The sequence below is a fragment of the Rhea pennata genome, chromosome Z (genome assembly GCF_028389875.1).
Source record: "Rhea pennata isolate bPtePen1 chromosome Z, bPtePen1.pri, whole genome shotgun sequence".
NCBI classification, from domain to species: domain Eukaryota; kingdom Metazoa; phylum Chordata; class Aves; order Rheiformes; family Rheidae; genus Rhea; species Rhea pennata.
The window spans coordinates 12098362-12115848 of record NC_084702.1 but is presented as its reverse complement, the minus strand read 5'-3'; positions in this window follow the sequence as shown (position 1 = coordinate 12115848).

Here is a 17487-nt window from a genome sequence, read left to right as displayed (position 1 = left end):
AAAATAAAGGAGATGAAGTTGTAGGCCAGTCAGTTAACCTTCATTCCTGTAAAATATTGTGCCAGTATTTTGAGCACTTGTCCCAGATAAACTATCTATAAGCTCTGAGCGAAAAAATAGAAGAGGAGCAGCAACAACATGGGTTTGTGAAGAGCAAATCATGTCAAAGCAATCCAATTTCTTGCTCTGACAGAGAAGCAGGCCTTGTATAGATGGAAGCAGTAGGTCTCATTTATCTTGACTTTCATAAGACTTTTGACATTGTTTCAGAAGACATTCTCATAAACAAGCTAAGAATAAATACATGTCCTAAATAAAACTATAATACTGTGGAAGCATAGTTGTTGGAAACTACACTTAAACAATAATTATCAAAGGCTCACTGTCAAAATCTAGAGATGTTTCTAAGGAGATTCTGCAGGGATCTGTCCCCAGAGGAGTACTATTCACCATTTTCATTAATGACTTAGATAATCAACAACCTGACAGAAATACAGATACCTCTGAAAACGGCACTGAGCTGGGAGAGGCTGCAAGTGTGTTAATGATCAGGAAAGTTATTCTGACAGCTTGTAGAACTGATCCAAAAATGAGACAGTACAATTCAAAAGGACCAAGCTGGGGATAACCAACAACACAGATACAAGGTAGAGAAACTAGCTCAGCAGCAGTTGTGCAGAAAAGCATCTGGGGATGATTGTCAGTCACAAGCTGAAGATGAGTCAACAATGTCATGCTACTGAGAAAGGCTGACATCATACTCAAGTGTATAAATAGGAGTGTCATCTAGTCCTCATATGAAGTAATTTTTCTCTACTGAACTCCTCAGAGAGAACATAGTATCCAGCTTTGGACACTACACTTGAAGAGAGATGTGGACCTCCTGGAGAAATTCCAGGTGCAGCATGATCAAAAATCTAAAAAACATGACTAACAAGAGAACACCAAATGAGGTAGAATTGTTCTGAGAAGAGAAAACCGTGGTGAATCATGAAGGTAATCTTTGCATATGGTGGAGCTACTGCAAGGAGGAAATACAGAAATGCTTCTCCACACTCAACAGCTTACAGTGCAGCAGAGAAGATTTAGATTAGGCATCAAGAAAACTTTCTGATGATAAGAATAGTTAAACATTGGAGTAGATTGCTCACAGAGGTTGTGGACTCATCATCTTGCTGGCTTTTAAAAGAACAAGTTAATGCAAACAAATGTAGATATTCTGATAAAAGATTGCTTTTAAAATATGTCCTTTTCTCTTTGATAATGCTGTGATTCACATGCAAAAGGAGAGTGATATTGCTTACTAATCTCATGTGGGCTTTTCAAGGACCATTCCTGAATGTCTGCAAGACACCGAGAGCTGTATAGATACATAAGCCCTTGTAATAGATAAATCACAGTACTCGTGTCTAGGGGGGAAGAAAAAAAATCAATGCTGTTTTCCTTCTGGTCTCTTTCTCATTGATAATTAATTTGAAAATGTTATATTTTGGATGTGGAAACTGAGGCAGGGGACACAATGTGCCTGAAGTCACCCATCAAATTTGTGGAAGAGCTGGGAGCAGAACCCCTGTAATGTGTCCTGTAATGTTTGCTCTGGCATAGACTCAGGTCAAGGGGAGCTATATAAAAGACTGTTGTCCTCTCAGGTATCTGAGTAAGAACTTACTGTCTGACATCATCTAGATCTTAGAATGATGCTTGTCATGCTTAAAAATCTACAAAATTACAGATGTGGTGTTCAAGCATTACACTTTTACAGGATAGGTAAATAGGCAGTTGGACTGATACAACTTTATTATCATTTTTCACTGGGTGTCAGTGGGTTTCCCCTGAAGAAATGACTAATGACATCAATTCCCATTTCCCCAGACTTCAGCCAAATCACAAAGACTTGGAGCAACATACATTCAACAGAGCAGTAATTAGAAGGACCTTTGGTTATCCTGGAAATGAGATTCAGATGGCAGAGATAAAGCTGGCTAGATGCTAAAACACAGACCCCTTCTCTAAAGTTCTGGGAGACGAAGTGGCCCTGCTGTATATCACATCGCACTGCTGTAAATTGTGGCTGATGAAGTAATGGACATGGGAACTCAGAACTACTGAGGTGCCTCTAAATGAGCTCAGGACTGCAAAGCATTGTGCCTCCTCTATCATGAGGGGCGAGCAGAAATATGCATGCAAGACCTCATTCTGCCTCTCAGCATGCAAAAAAAATCACTCTCCACAGTGAGAAAGCCTGTCAGGAGCGTGGCTCCACCCTGCAGGGTGCCAAAGACTCCCGAGAGCCCTGTCCCTTCCCCCCAGCACGGATTTCCTTAGGAAGGTAGGACTCCAGCAGCTTGAGATCCACCAGCGTAGCTCTCCTTTTCAGGCATGGTAAGTGCAAGCAAAGAGATGGCCCCCTGAGGAGAAGGGACATTTCCAGTACAGCAGCTTAATGACAGCAGGAGATGCTGTCGAGTCCTTATTTGCTGGATTTACTAGCTTCCATGCAGGCATGCTGCCGGGAGACCGCTTGCTGTTTGATGGGGACCTGAAGTTTAAAGCTGCTTCCAGAGTTTTGTTGAGACAGACAGGATTCTGTCAACAGCACACCAGACAGAGAATCGTTAATATGAACACACTTTAGGATGCTGCTGTGTGCATGCTCTCTTCCTGGTGGTTGCAGTTCTAAACTAATTAATTTCTGTGATCTGAACTGTTCTCTTTTATTAGTAGTATCAGCATGTGCAGTGCTGCATGGTTATAGATGATGTGCTCTCTCTAGGGATCCTATCAGCATGCTATTGTAGGTCTTCACAACATGGAGAGAAATGTCTCCTATGTTTCCTTGGTAGTGTTAATTTTTTTCTGGTTATTTATTTCCCTTGAACTCTTACTGCTTTCTCCCTTCTTATGAGCTCTGTGTTTGCTCCTTACGGGTTTCAGTGGCTGTTCAGCTCTGTCCTTGACTCTGACTGCTCAGAATGACCTTTCTGATAATTCTTCTTCACTCCCAGGGGCTGAGGTTTGTGGGTAAGGCAAACTCATGGTTTCCTTGGATAATCTGACTTCATTATTTTCATTGTCAGGGGAGCGTGAAGTTCTTTTGCTCCTTGGTGCACAGCCTTCAGGATGAGTGATACATGGGCTTCTCCTATCTCATGACAGATAATCTTGACAAGGCTCCTCTTTTCCATTGCTTGTCTCACTAGATACAGTACATAAATATAAATAGACACACACATGATCCCTTCTCTGTGCATAGGCACATATCAGCTGCACTGCAAGGTCTTGCAGGATTCTCAGCTCTTGCTTGCAGCTCTAGTGGAAATGTTTCAGCCAAGGTATTCAAATGTACCTGCTGGATTTAGATGCTCTCTCACAAAACATTTTAAAGGGTCTTGCTCTGAAGAAGGTGAATGGTAATTCTGTTACTAATCTCTTCCTCGTTTGGAAAACTAAAATATGGCATAGCTGCTTCTTCTAGTGAGTGTTCCACTATTCATTTTTTTCATTGCACTTCTGGGCCATTTCACTCCCATGTCATGATTTTGTCTTTTCAGATCATGTCTTTCTTATCATCAGAAATGCACAAAATTCCACTTTCTATCTGCCCTTGGATAATCTATTTTTCACTGAAACACAAAGTAGTAGCTTTCCTGCAGGATGCCCAGTGTGCATGTGTTTATTACAATTTGTGTACCCAGGTAACACGTTGTTTTCAAGCAAGGAAGAAAGCCCCTCTCTCGTACTTTGTTATTGCACTTCTACTGTGCAATATCCACTCATACCTCTGGATCTAGTCCTCTTGATCAGTGCTGGAGTGAAAGCTTATCTCAGTAGGGGTCATTTCTTCTCCTCCTCTAGAGCATTTCTGTCTGGTGTGTTTGTCACCCCACATACTGGCTTCCACTGGCACTTTTCATTTCATCTGTGTTTTACTTGTTCTTTTCAACAACATTCATCTTTGTCACAACAGACTGCTATATTCTGAGTATGGATTTATCTGTGCAGATCCCATTCCAAATAACTATCTAAATAAAACATAATATTTCTTCTCCACAGCTATGCCGTTTGTTTTTCGCCTGGAAGCCTGAACATTTATTGATGAATCCATATTTGTACTTACAGCAGCCTCTCCAGTCATTTCTTTAGTCATGTTTGGTGTGGTTTGTAATAGTGCATGAAAGTGGAAAGGGAAGGTATGCAAATATCAATAATAATTATGTTCTCCGTATGCAGATTTCTTGAATATTTCTGGAAATTCATCTTCTAAATTACTTTTGCACAACATAGGCAAATGTAAACATGCATTTTAATAATTGTAGAATAGTTTAGAGAGCAATCTATACTCAGTTATGCTGCTTAATTAAGGGGGTACTGTAAATTAAGATAATGTATATATCTAGAAATATGGCTGCCGTAATATTTTACAATTTAATGCACGGCTCTTCTAATTCAAAGTAACATCTTCATTGTTAGTGTGTATTTAACCATTTTAATCAGTACAGTAATGCCATAATTGATTTAAGATACATTTTGAAGACGCAGGCCTTGGAACATGGATTCCTCTTGCAGAATTCTTTAGTCAATGGCAGTTGCCTAGTGCAATGATGTATTTTACAGTTGATGTAGTCTAATTCAGTTGTGGACTTTGACTGTTAAAAACAGTATATTACCACAAATCCTCTATTTGAGAGGTATTATAAATGCTAAGGCCTTGCTAGATCCTAATAGTCTTATGCTCCAACAGTCTTTGTTATTTCCCATCCTGGTTGATGTCTTTTACGCTACTTTGAAGTCAATAACATGAACAACATATGCTCCAGTAAATTATAACAGTGGAGCTAAAATTTGGAAACTTGGAAATTTGGAGCTAAAATTATAACGATATTAAAATACGGAGCTAAAATTATAACAATGGAGCTAAACTTTTTTCTGGACCTAAAATTTTTGCTGTCTGTGGAGTCATCTCTCCCAGCGTCCCTACCAGCATTGGCAAACTAACATACAGGCATTTTTCTACTCTGCTTTCCTTGGATTTTGAATGACCATGGCTCTGAGGGAGTGTCTAAAGCACACCTAGTTTCTTCTACTTGTTTCTTCTACTTCTAGGCTACTACTGGGACTCACTTATTTCAAGATACTGGACCTTGGTATTTTTTAGAGTGATTCACAGCAGCTGCAGGCATTTTCTGCTCTGCATGTGACATCTTTGGAAGCAAATGAAACAACAGGCTCAGGACAAGTCTCAAGCTCTGTTGACACATCGTCTATTTCATTGAAGTTCAAATGTTCCATAGCAGGATGCAACAGCCAAACTCACTCAGCAAAATCAAGATGCTTTCATATACGAGCTGATCCACAAACCAGGAGAGAAGATGGATCTCACCCCCATTGGCCTCATCCCAGGACAGTCTTACTGGAGATTTATCCATAAATCAACCACACAACCATCTCCTGAAAGGGTCAATCCTTATTACTAAAACATCACTTTCAGAGAGTTGTAAATTTAAAATGCACTTTACAAAAATAGTCTAGTATTTTCCCCCCAAAGACCTGACAGCTGTCTGTACCACACTGAGCTATAGGGCCCTTTTAAAAAGTAGTTCCTTATTCAGAAACAAGAAGCTGCCTGTAGCTAGCATTCAATAAATCAACACTTTCAACTTTGGCTGCTCATTCTCAGATGTGTAATCAGAACATAGATTCATAGATTTTGAGGCCAGAAGGGACTGCTCTGATCATCTAGTCTGACTTCCTGCATAACACAGGTCAGAGAATATCACCCAGTGACTCCTGCAGCAGAGAGAATTATTCTGGCCTTCTATTTTAGATTCTGCTGTTGCAATTGCTGTTGACCAGTGAAACATGCTTATCCCATAAAATACCATGCACATCACCTTACTCTGGAAACCTTCCAAGACAGCAAGCCAGGCATTTAGATTATATTTTTTTTAAAAGGAGAAGAAACAAAGCACATAATCCCCCAGAGAAAGTTCAGTGTTCACCTTGTGGGGAACATGCTGTTGTTGATGGGGCTGAGAATAACGAAAAGGACATGACTGATTTGGCTATCACTGATGGTTCAGGGCAGCCACCTACCAAACTGAAATGAGAGGAATATAAAACCTCCTTTACAGAAAATATGGATGCACACCCTAAATTCTCCCAAGGGCCAAGAGATTTTGTATGTCCCATTTTATTGAGAGAGGAAATGTTTGTAGGAAGAAGTAATATCTTTTATTAGACTACCTGATAGATCTGGTGGAAAAAAAAGGACAAGGCATGCATCAGGCACGCAAGCCCTTCTTCAGTTCTGAAATATAATTTTAATGATACTGGCCTTAGGATATCTCAAAGGGCCATGGAGCTTTTTTTTCCTAGTTTCTTACAGCATGGTGTCTGTCTGTCAGCCCCACCTAATTGCTTTTGAATCAGTCAATCGATTTCAATCACATCGTCAGGGGGAGGGGGTAAAGGTTTTGCAGATATTACATTCTCTCACGTTTCAAGAAAAAAAGGTCACAAGGCAAAAGACAGATCCAGATGTGTGCCCCTAAGAAGAAAAATAGCAGGTTGATAATAAGAGAATCCACACGGGCAAGACAAAGAGGAAAGCAAATTTCATCATTCCTACATAGCATGCAACGATTTCTTTTTAAAATCAGATCCCTTCAAGGTGTCTCAAAAAATAATCCATGTGTTAAAAACAGTTTCTTTGTGTCTATCTATTTTAATCACATTTGCCAGTCCATTGTCCAAACTGGCAAAGTTTGTTGTCTTCCTTACAGTAACTGCAAACACTTATTCCTTGATCTGTGATTTCAGTGGTGATAGCTCATGGCCATGGTTACTGAGAGCTCCAGACAATTTCTCTTCTCCAAACATCTAGCTGCTGGCTGGTGAGCTTTTCACTGAAGCACAGATAGGAGCCATGAATCAACATCTGTTCTGTTGCATAAGATGTGGCAATGGCAATCTCTATCTCATGAGACCCTTGCTGTTTACTGAGGAATGGGTTGAGATCTAGGTCTGGAGTTCCCTTGGGTAGCATTCTGCAACTGGAGAAGCTCCTCAGGCTGTGATTTGCTCTGAAAACCCTTTTTTTTTCCTCCCTGTCAGCCAAATCCTGATGAGAAGAGAAAAACAGCACAAAAGGTGTTGAAGAGACAGAAGGTGTCAGAAAACAGTGATTTGACAGCTCTTGCCTCGTGGGCAACTGTGCTGACACAGGGTTTTCTTCTCTTATCAAGGTGTTTTGTAGTCTTGTCTCATTCTGTGTGTCCAGTAGCCTTCCCTACTAACCTCCCCTAAAGGCTGATTTAAATGCAATCTCATGCAGCTTCTCTTGTCTCCTCCCTTTCCTACTCTCATTCTTCTCTCCAGACACAGAGTTTCAGGAGTTCTTCCCACTCTTAAGAGCTTTAGCTATGGGTGTATCCCCAGATTTGATCTCCTTCCTGGAGAACCATGTTCATGGCTCCAGGATGGAAATTGCATGAGTCTATTTCCATTCCCAGCTTTCAGTGTGATCCCAAAAAAGTGACTTAACCTTATGTAGAAACCCTTTCTGAAATCTATTATACAAAGGAATAACATGTATTAACTCATTCCTGTTTTTAAAATGTGTAGGCATGCTTGGAAAGAAAGTCCTATGGAAGTACCAAGCATTAAATCAGTGTCTGATTTTCTCCATAAATACTGTCACAGTGATATTAGTCACTGAATGAAGACTGCCACTATATTATTCACTACTGAGTAAGTAAAAAATAACAATTGCTTTCTCAAAAAAGAAAGAAGGACTAGATTAAACTCTGAGGCCACGTGCTTCCAGCACATTTTCACAGTGTCATTACAGCTTTCAACTGTCCCCAGCTAACCACTTCCTCCTCGAGAAGAAAGACAATCTTGTGGTGACAGCAGCAGCCTAGTCCCACGACAACTTGTGTTCAGCCTGTAGGAACAGACCTCCAGTTGGAGCACAGGTAAGTCATCCCATCTCTGCTCCTCCATCATTCCTCTGTCTGCTCTGGTTGTGAGTACCAGAGTGTCTGAGCAAGCACTGAGAACCCCTGTCCTGGTGGGCCTCCAAGTCATGCCAGAGTACCAGAGCAGCACCAGTACAAGAGGAACATCTGGCACTTTGGTTGCTGGTGGGACATATGTTTTGTGGGGCTGCAGGAAGGAAGGGGAGGACTGTGCTGGCAGGAGGAAGCAGTGAATAAGGTGTCAGAGCAGCGAAATAGCTTGGGTACGCCTTTTACAGGGCCACTATGACATGTTCCTCTGCTGTAGCCACTGAAACTAGAGCTTCCCCCTCTATATTTAGTTACTCTACCTACTTACCTAACAAGGGGCAATAATTTCTCATTTATTAAAATGCAAGCGTGTTAGGCACAAAGAAACACATAGTGCAATAAGTCCTGGTAAAGTTAGTACTGTTCCCCAGGGTTCTTTTACAAAAACTTCTTGTAACCAAAGCTTGCCTTCAGCAAATTACCTAATGGTATTGCAGGTGTAAACTTTAGAGCTTGACTCAGCAGAAGACAGTGCATGAAGAAATTATCCAGATTATCCACTCCATAAAATGACAAATTAATACATACAACCAACATCCCAGTGCCAATATACAGCACCATGCAGCTCTCTCAGAAATACATGTTAAAACAATCAGTTAGTTAGCAATATGGATTTTCTGTCACATACACAATCTCAGGCAGCTTCAAAGTGTATTAATAAAATGTTAGCAACTGAAGAACCCAAGACTCGTTTCAGCAAGACTTTTTAAAAACAGAACCCATATTATAATCAAAAAGAATGTTACATTTATTTGATCTATTTTGAGAATGAAGTCAGCTCAAGGTCAATTGCTGATCAGGAACAATGGAGGAAAACTAGGTGAGATAATTTTAAAGCTCATTGAATTAAGACACAGATACAACCTTTTTGAAAGGTAATTTATAAGAAATTATCTCAATTTACATAATTCAAGTGTTTTTACCCTGGTACCTTGAAGAGGTTGATCTACATATGAATTAGAAGATATTGTTAAAGATAATTTTCTCCCCAGAACTCCCCAAATCAGATCTCACACATGGAAAACATGTGCTATGGAAGAATGATCTAGCAGATATGAAACTTCTGTTTCCAAGGAAGTAGCTTAATGTTTCAGGTAATACACAGTGTAGTCTCCAAAAAGGCACCGTTTATCCCAAGCAGCAACTGAGATTCCTTTAGTGGGGAATTAGGCAGCCCAACATATTCTGGACTAGCTAAGCTCCTCTGGTTAATAACCAAATGCCACCTGCAGAACCTCAGTAAGCACCCTTTTGTCCTCCTTAACAAGCACACTCTCTCACGTATAGAATAGCAAGTTTCGCTGAAGACAGCCACAGCTGTCTTCCCTTTCCCTGCAAATGAAAGGGTCTGCACTCCTGCTACAAAATGGTTATCAAATGCAGTGCAAAGCAAGTGTTTCCCCTCCATTGTAAGAGGCAAGCTGAATACTTTCGGCACAGCTTTCAGTGTCTTCAGACCCAACTGCAGCTGCACACACTCCAAACATTCTGCTAGCGACTTCCTGTTTGCATTCCTTAACTGAGGAGAAGGAGGACATTTCTTTCCAAGTCTGCTGCCTGCTCCTGGTTTTCCAGCTCTCTGTGTCTTTTTGTCTCTCTCTTTGTTCTTCCTTTAGGAAATCTTTGAGATTCATGAGCATAACAAGAATCCCTTGCCTCTGAACTGTGCTTTTAAATTGGCTGGTTGTTTCAGAAAGGGGGGAAGAAAAAAGCCACTTTAGCCGTGACAGTGTTCATTTACACTAACAGCATACTGGTGCTAGACGGAACCCTCTGTGCCTCTGTGTGTGCGTGTGTGTGTGTGCGCGTGTGTGCGTGCGTGTGTGGCTTGACTGAGATCAGAAAGCCAAGTACTGTCCAAAGATACAAACGTCGTTGCCTCCTGCTGATGCCATGAGGCACGTTTTGCATTCACAACAGTCAAGCACTCTCTTTTGGGGGCTTTACACCCTCACCCAGTGCATTCAGAAGACCACATTCTGCCCTCCAGGAGGGCTCCCTGGGAGTCAGACACGCGCATCTGAGGTCCAAATTAATGTCTGAATCAGTGCGTGTGACTCAAGGATGCAGTATTGAGACTGACAGGCCCTGACCATCATTTCAACTTTCTCTGCAGCTATGAATACTGATGCTTCTCCCTTGTGGTAATTTTTTTTACCCATTTCTGCAACCTCAAGGGATCACCTCTTTTCATCCCATTTCTTGTTCTTTCCTGTTCAAGGGATCCTTACTCTGCTGTGTCTCCACTAGCATTACGGCTAAATGTTTAAACCTCATACCTACAACATCCACAAAATGCTTAAATATGAGAAAAGAACTTCAATGATTTTGTAAAAAAAGCTTCAATTTCATGTTCATCAATGATACTGCAGTCAAATCTCAACTAGTAGATTAATGTTTCTTTTATACAGTGAAGATACCTGATTTCTGTCAGTCCTTAGCTTAAAAATGCAACATCAGCCATGGCTTCCTAAATAACCATATCAAATAGACAGAGAAAAGCAAGTAAACTGGAAATCAGATTTCACTGAAGGGACACCGACACAACACCTGCTGTCCCTCTCCAGCTTTCAGGAAAAGGACTTCTGCTGCGCAAAGGAGTCTCTGGGGTATGCAGGGCAGATAAAGTTACAGCAGCTTAGAGGATTTTGTTTCAGCTGATGCTTGGGAAAAGGGCTGACCCAGAGAAGCTCTTTCAGGAGGAACAGACTCTGAGGGAGAAGTCTGACTTGCATGGCTCTGACACTTACTCCACTGCAGAATATGCTTCAATGAGGGAGGTGGTAGGGGTCTGAGCACACAGCAAAGGGATGCACAAGGGCTCCGAGGCGCTCCCGCATGCAAGCAGGAGCAGAGAGGCTGTGGAGCAGGACTGTACAGACTCCAACAGCTCCAAATACTCTTTGTTGCCACTCCATGACAGAGACTGTTGTGTCCTCTGCACCTTGGGAAAACGAGGGGAAAATAACATATTTGTGTAAATGCTGGCAGGCTTTGCCAAAGCAGCTGCCATAGGCTCTATGTCAAAGCACCAGGGGAGCGCCTAATCCCCTTAGAAATTCAAAGGCATGTGAAACATCCTGTCATTACACTGTCTCTCTTCTACTCATCTCTCACTCTTTGACTCTTCTGCATCCAGTTCCAGCTTCAGACAAGGGAAGCAGAGCTCACTGTCAGCATGATAAAATCACATTGTCTCCAAAAAAAGAAAAGAAAGGCTACTGTCAACAACTGGCATTAATTGGATGGATGGGTCAAAGAGACACTCTTTTCCCACTGCAGAAGGCTGGGACACAGGGCAAGGAAATACAGAGGGAGTAAATCAATTCCCGCTCCTACCATGAGTGTGTCTGTACTGGGTTAGAGATGAGACAGTTGCAGCAAGATCTTCTGACTCAAAAACTGATGAGCAGAACCACAGGATCTTTGCACAGTAGTCCAACAGTGTTAGACTCAGTGGACACATAAACAGAAACTGGCTAATGCCAGCTGATGCTCCAACTTGGAGAATTTTCCAGACTTTCACTAAAATTGAAATCATGAAATCCAAGTAAACAAAAAATAAAAAGATATTTCTACACATGGGGAAAAATATCTTCTCTTTATGCAACCAGATTGAGTCAGCACCACAATTGGTTTGGCAAGGCAAATCCTTAATGGAAAGACTGGTTTTAATTTAGGGGTTTTCTCCTAATGCAGAGACAACACTGAGCCTCATTTTCTTGTAATCAGCATCACACCTGGACAGTTGTTTTGACATGACAGAAGAAAACTAAACATGATTCAGTGATCTGGGCGTAAGGTGCATGCTGATCTGCTTCTGCAATCATAGCTCAGAGACAGCAGTCTGAGTTCCTGATGCTTTTGCGTTTTGGAGGCAGAGAAGTGAGGCCCTCTGACAAAAATATCACCCAGTGTGTTTTTATTACCACATAATCCATGCCTTTGCCACTTGTCCACATACCACTCTTTAATGGAAACCTCATGTCATCCTGCTCTTTTCAGGTCCTGATTAACTCTAAAATGCCCAGATTTACAAAGCTACTGGAGGAGAAACAGACCCTCTTTAGTCAAGACTGTGGAAGAGACAGAGAGTGAGAGAAAGAGATCTTCAATTGCTTTCTGCTTGGAACTGATCAAGTTAAAGGTAAAAACATGGAAAGAATTGTGCTCCACTTGATGTCTTCTGTGCTTACATCATCACATGATATTATATAGTGTACCACAAGAAAAGATATAAATTACAGAATCAATCTGAGAGTACCATACTATTCTGGGCAGCCAATGGTGTCTAGTAATTTTTATTATTATTATTTTTCTACTACCTGGAGGATGAAGACCTAGGCTTTCTGCTGCCCCTTAAGTTTCCTGGGTGAACACTGACAAATGTAATTGATTTATATATATATATATATATATATATATATATATATATATGTATGTATGTATGTATGTATATTATTATTTATTTGTTTTTGCTTTAGAGACAAAAGAATCAGACAAGACTTATTGTGGCTTACTTCTCCTCTAAACAGAAGACCTCATGACTTAGAACTGAGAAAGTTCATTTCATTTCATGAAAGGCCTGGTAGGATTATTTTCAAGAAAGTAATCGAAGTTTCTGCTTTAGTGTCAGACAGACTATTTGACCTTTTTGAGATGCCACCCTACTATTTATATGATCATCTAATATGTCTGGATATCCTGAAGAATGCCACAATAGTTTCAGGATTCAGCACTGATTTTTTCCTCAAGGCTGTGAATCATACTAAGAGGTCGCCGAATTCTCCACTAAGGAGATGAGGAACAATGAGCTCTTTACCTTCTCTCTGTAAAGATCTACAATTTGGGGCTGAATTAATACCACGCTGCATTTAAGACACATCATCACATATTGCTTGATACAACAATGACAGCATGCCTCCTGTTTGCCACTAAGTTTAGCCATTGCTGGTTTCTTCTGAGTCCCATTCAGGAAAACACAAAGGACAGATTTGCTCATGCTACAGACACTATTACACGAAACCGGTTGAATTTCTTTTGTGATATAGCAGTGGACTTAACTGAGATGATCTTTCCCTCAAAATTTATGTGGTCTCATCTATTATAAGATGTTTGGCATAGTAAAAATCTGGAAATTTGCCATTAAGTTACAATAAGTTCAGCAAGTAATGCTGATAGGATTTGAACATTAACTCACCAATGGAGAATGCCAGTGTATTCGTAGGATCATCAGTGTAATGGATTCTGGCATTCCTCTCTTACCATCTTTACAAATGTCACTTCCATTCTATTGTAAATTAACCCCAATTTCTTCCAAAGCTCCAAAATAAAGCTTGCTTGCAAGCAACAAGCCCTGTCTACTTTGCTATTGAATATATTACAGCAGGAAACATATACAGATGATTTATAGACAAATCATTACAGATATATAATGGACATTCCCTAATAAAAGCACAGACTTGATAAAGTATTAGCTTAGACTTTATTTTCTGCCACAGGGCTACCAGAGGCACAAAGTGTTCCAAGTAAATGGCAGCAGAGTTCTTCAGTTAATTGATCGGGTTAACACAACGTGTTGGATCCTGATCTGATGCAAATCAGCAGAGGGCCTTTAAAGTGAAAGACGCGACACCAGTGCACACCACTGATGGATCTGCCCTTAACCCTACCCATTTAATATTGGAGGATTTTATTGCTTACCAGAGTGTAGTCTGCCATCCCTCTATCAATTATTCATTCTGGAGAGCAAACTTCCCTATGCGGTAGCAGGAAAATCTGTAGGTTAGATCTAATTTACTCTTTTAACCAGTTTACTCCAGTATCAAGTATTTAAATTGGCCTCACTGTGCTTTCGTATGTTACAGCCATATATCAAAGCAATTTGTGCAAATGCCAGCTGAGCAGCCAGCTATATGTATCATGTATTTTGAGATTACACAGTTCCAAATGCCTTTGTAAAGCAAACCTTTCATGAATAAATCAGGAAATACCCTGATGCATGCTTTATGTAGAGCAAGGTATTCTATTTAGGTCACAGGAAGGTTCTGCCAGGTTTGCTAAAATGAACAAATCCCCAGCGTGTACTCTCACTCCACCACATTTCATAACACAAGCAAACATCTCCCACTCAGTCACCACTGTGCATTTGTGACTGCCGATGACCCTGTACTTGCCAAGCAGTGGTTTGATCACCTGAAGCTCAAATGAATTGCAAATCAGAAGGCAAATTACCCTGGCACCTATGACTGTCTCTGTCCCACAGTAGGACTGACAGTGGTAAAAAGCACTGACCTAAATTAAAACTCTGCTCCTTTCTGACAGGAAGTACCCTAGAACATGTACTTTTTCCAGTGGGATGACAAAAGCAGTGGATAGTAGACGGGTCAGACAGCATAACATGTAGTGCAAAGTTCTCAGTGCTATTTGTGATCCTTGTCCAAGGAGCTGACAGGTAGATGAGAATCAGCCCATTAAGAACAGAGTACCTAAAAGCAAACCCAAGCTATGCAGTCATCTATTTCCTCTGCCATGAATTCAAGATGCTGCTGTTGGTCTGATCTCTCTGCAGCGGAAATGTCTGTGATAAGGTTCCAAGCATAAGGATTTCCAGATTTCCAGACAGGCTGAAGTGATAAGTTATCTAGAGTGGAGGAACAAGGAACTAAATACAGAGCATGCTTTTCTTTTGAAAGATCTGGCACTAGAAAGGGAAACTACTTCAAAAAATATGAGGAAAGAAACGAGAAAAATGGTAGCAAAGTTAAGGAGAAATAAATCACAACCTACCAAAAATACCAAACACAGAAGTATTCTTTCTTCAGAGATATGGTTTTGAATATAAGGAAATGGAGCTTAAAGCCAGTAGGTAGGAGGCTTTCTGCACAATATTTCCATCCACACTTGCAGCAACCGCATTGCCAAGTGCCAGTGAAGCTGGCATAGTGGGGGGAGGACACAGATGAGCTGTCTACCAGAAATGGCACTTCCCACTCACCTATCTCAGTTACTGCCCACTTGGCCTATGGATCTGCCCACCCACCCACACCTACCCACCCACATCTGCAGTGAGCTTCTCCCTCTTGCAAACATCCTTCATGTCAATGGGACTTCCCCTTTCCCTATCGGTTTCTGACCCCTAGCTCTGCCACGTGCTGGTCACATCACGTATTTGCAGCCTATGCTGTCACTCCACCACTCACTGTCACTGTGGCTGGGCAGAGAAGAGCAGGGAGCAGGTTCAGCAGATCTGGGCTGCTGTGACCTTAGGTAGCAAGATGCTTTTGAGGGCCTCAGTTTCCTCTCAGTAAAAAGGCAGATTGCATTTATTTCTTCTGTGAAGCATTTCGAAGTCTTTTGATGAAAGAGGCTATGTAATGCCTAAGCATTACAATCAATAAAGCTTCCAGCCATCTTAGAGAAATGGCACTACTTCTAGTTCCCATCATGACTCCCCTTTCTCACCAGCAAAGATTTCACTGTTTGAGGAGCAGTTGCCTTAGTACCTTGTCACAACAGTCCCTTGATCAGATCATCAGAGTCCAGCCCTGGAAGAAGGTGCTGGAGCAACGCAGGCTGCTTTGTGTAAGTCCAGCACTCAGCTTTCAGTGTCATTTGCCAAAGCTGTCTGACTGTTTGGAAATTTGCTGGCCTGTCTACATAAGAAGTATTGAAATAGATTAGTTACTAAAACAGCACGGTGGCCTGTGGAACATCTTCCTTCAACTAATGGGCAATCTTCAAGCAGTAACACTTGCAACAAAGTGTAAATAAGTCCAGGACATTTTCTTAACTATTCCAGGTTCTTTTTAGATCACAGTAGAGAACAGTAAGAGAAAACTGCTCTCTGTACCATTTATGTCTGTTTCATACCTTTCATGCTTTTCCTTGATGTAAATTCAGCCTGGATCAAGTCTGAGGACATCATCAAGACTGAAGAAAAAATAAACCAGGCAAGGGCAGGAACAAAGTGAGAAAAAGTAAACCCCAAGGATATTAAGAAAGAGAACTACAGGGGAAAAATATGAAATTTGAGGCTGTTAAAAGTAAATCAGGGGAAAAAATGAACAAAATGGATACAATTAGAGGAATAGTACCAACCCAGCCATTGCTATGATATTAAAATCAGTTTACTTTCATCTTTTTTCCTTCAGAACCACTGGGGGGTTCCTATCACACTACAAGTTATATATCTTTGCACAGTGAAGGCAATGCAAGCCACACAAACTGTGGAAAAAGTAGAAGGCTTGCAGAAGCCTTGTTTTTCTTTTTAGTAAACTTCTTTTCAGCACTTTTTCTTTGCCTTTCTAAGTCTCCAGCATATACTTGGGCAATGTTTCCCAGCCTCACTGCTACAGTAGGTGCTAAAAACTTGCCTATTTCAAAATGCAATCCAAGATTCTGGATGAACTGGATCTTGAAAAGAAACACCAAATATCAGGAGACATCAGTGCCAACAATGCTGTATGTTAAAACTTTTAATAATTAATATTACCTTGGGAATTAGTAAGTGGTCCCAAACTATACACACTGCGACATAAAAACACTCTTAACACATTAATCTTCCAACTAATGATTAGCAATTTATATTCTAATAGGGCCTATAGGACCCAGCCAGCATTGAGGTCCCGTTGTTCTAGGGAGGCTTGCACACACAGTGGGACAATGAACAGACGCACTAATGAACAGGGCAAACAAGAAGCCAGAAGGGACGGGATGCATAGATAGCTGGACTGTCTTGCCAGAGATCACCCCACACATCTGTATTTCAGTCTTTTGGACATTAAAAATAAATATATACAGTGTGAAGTCTCCAGAAAGATTCTAATTATTCTCAAATCAAACCAAGATAAGAAGAATATAGGCTGAGTTATGTATGCTCTTCTGGGATAGATTCAACACCAGCTGAGGAGAGGAACAGCATTCCCTCAGGAGGCATTTCTTGTTAATTGCACAACTTAAGGCACTTCCTTGGAGGTCTTTAGGAGTTACAGACATGAACTGTGAGACAAGGGACACAGCTTCTTCTGAGGCATCCAGCACTGTCCACGGATGGAGGACGTATAAGAGAGAGTGTTGTTTCTCCAACAGGAATTTATTAAAGGAGTGAGAAGTGCAAGACTGCACTGAGTGCTGTGCAATACTCCCACAAGATCCTCTCTTGCAGCAAGAAGCGAGCTGCATTTGGGTAGCAGATCAAATAGCCTGTTTCAGATCTTTCTTTTGTTTCTAACAGCTGTAGTCCCATTTTTGTAATCTTAGTTGTGAACCACATGAGCGTAAGTGAAGGCTACAAAGATAATGCTAATCAGGAAATGGTTGAATAATGTATCAACAGATGATGCCATGTGTATTTTGAATAAATATACCTCTGAATGCTTATAAAAGTATGCATTCACACATACACACACACATGCAC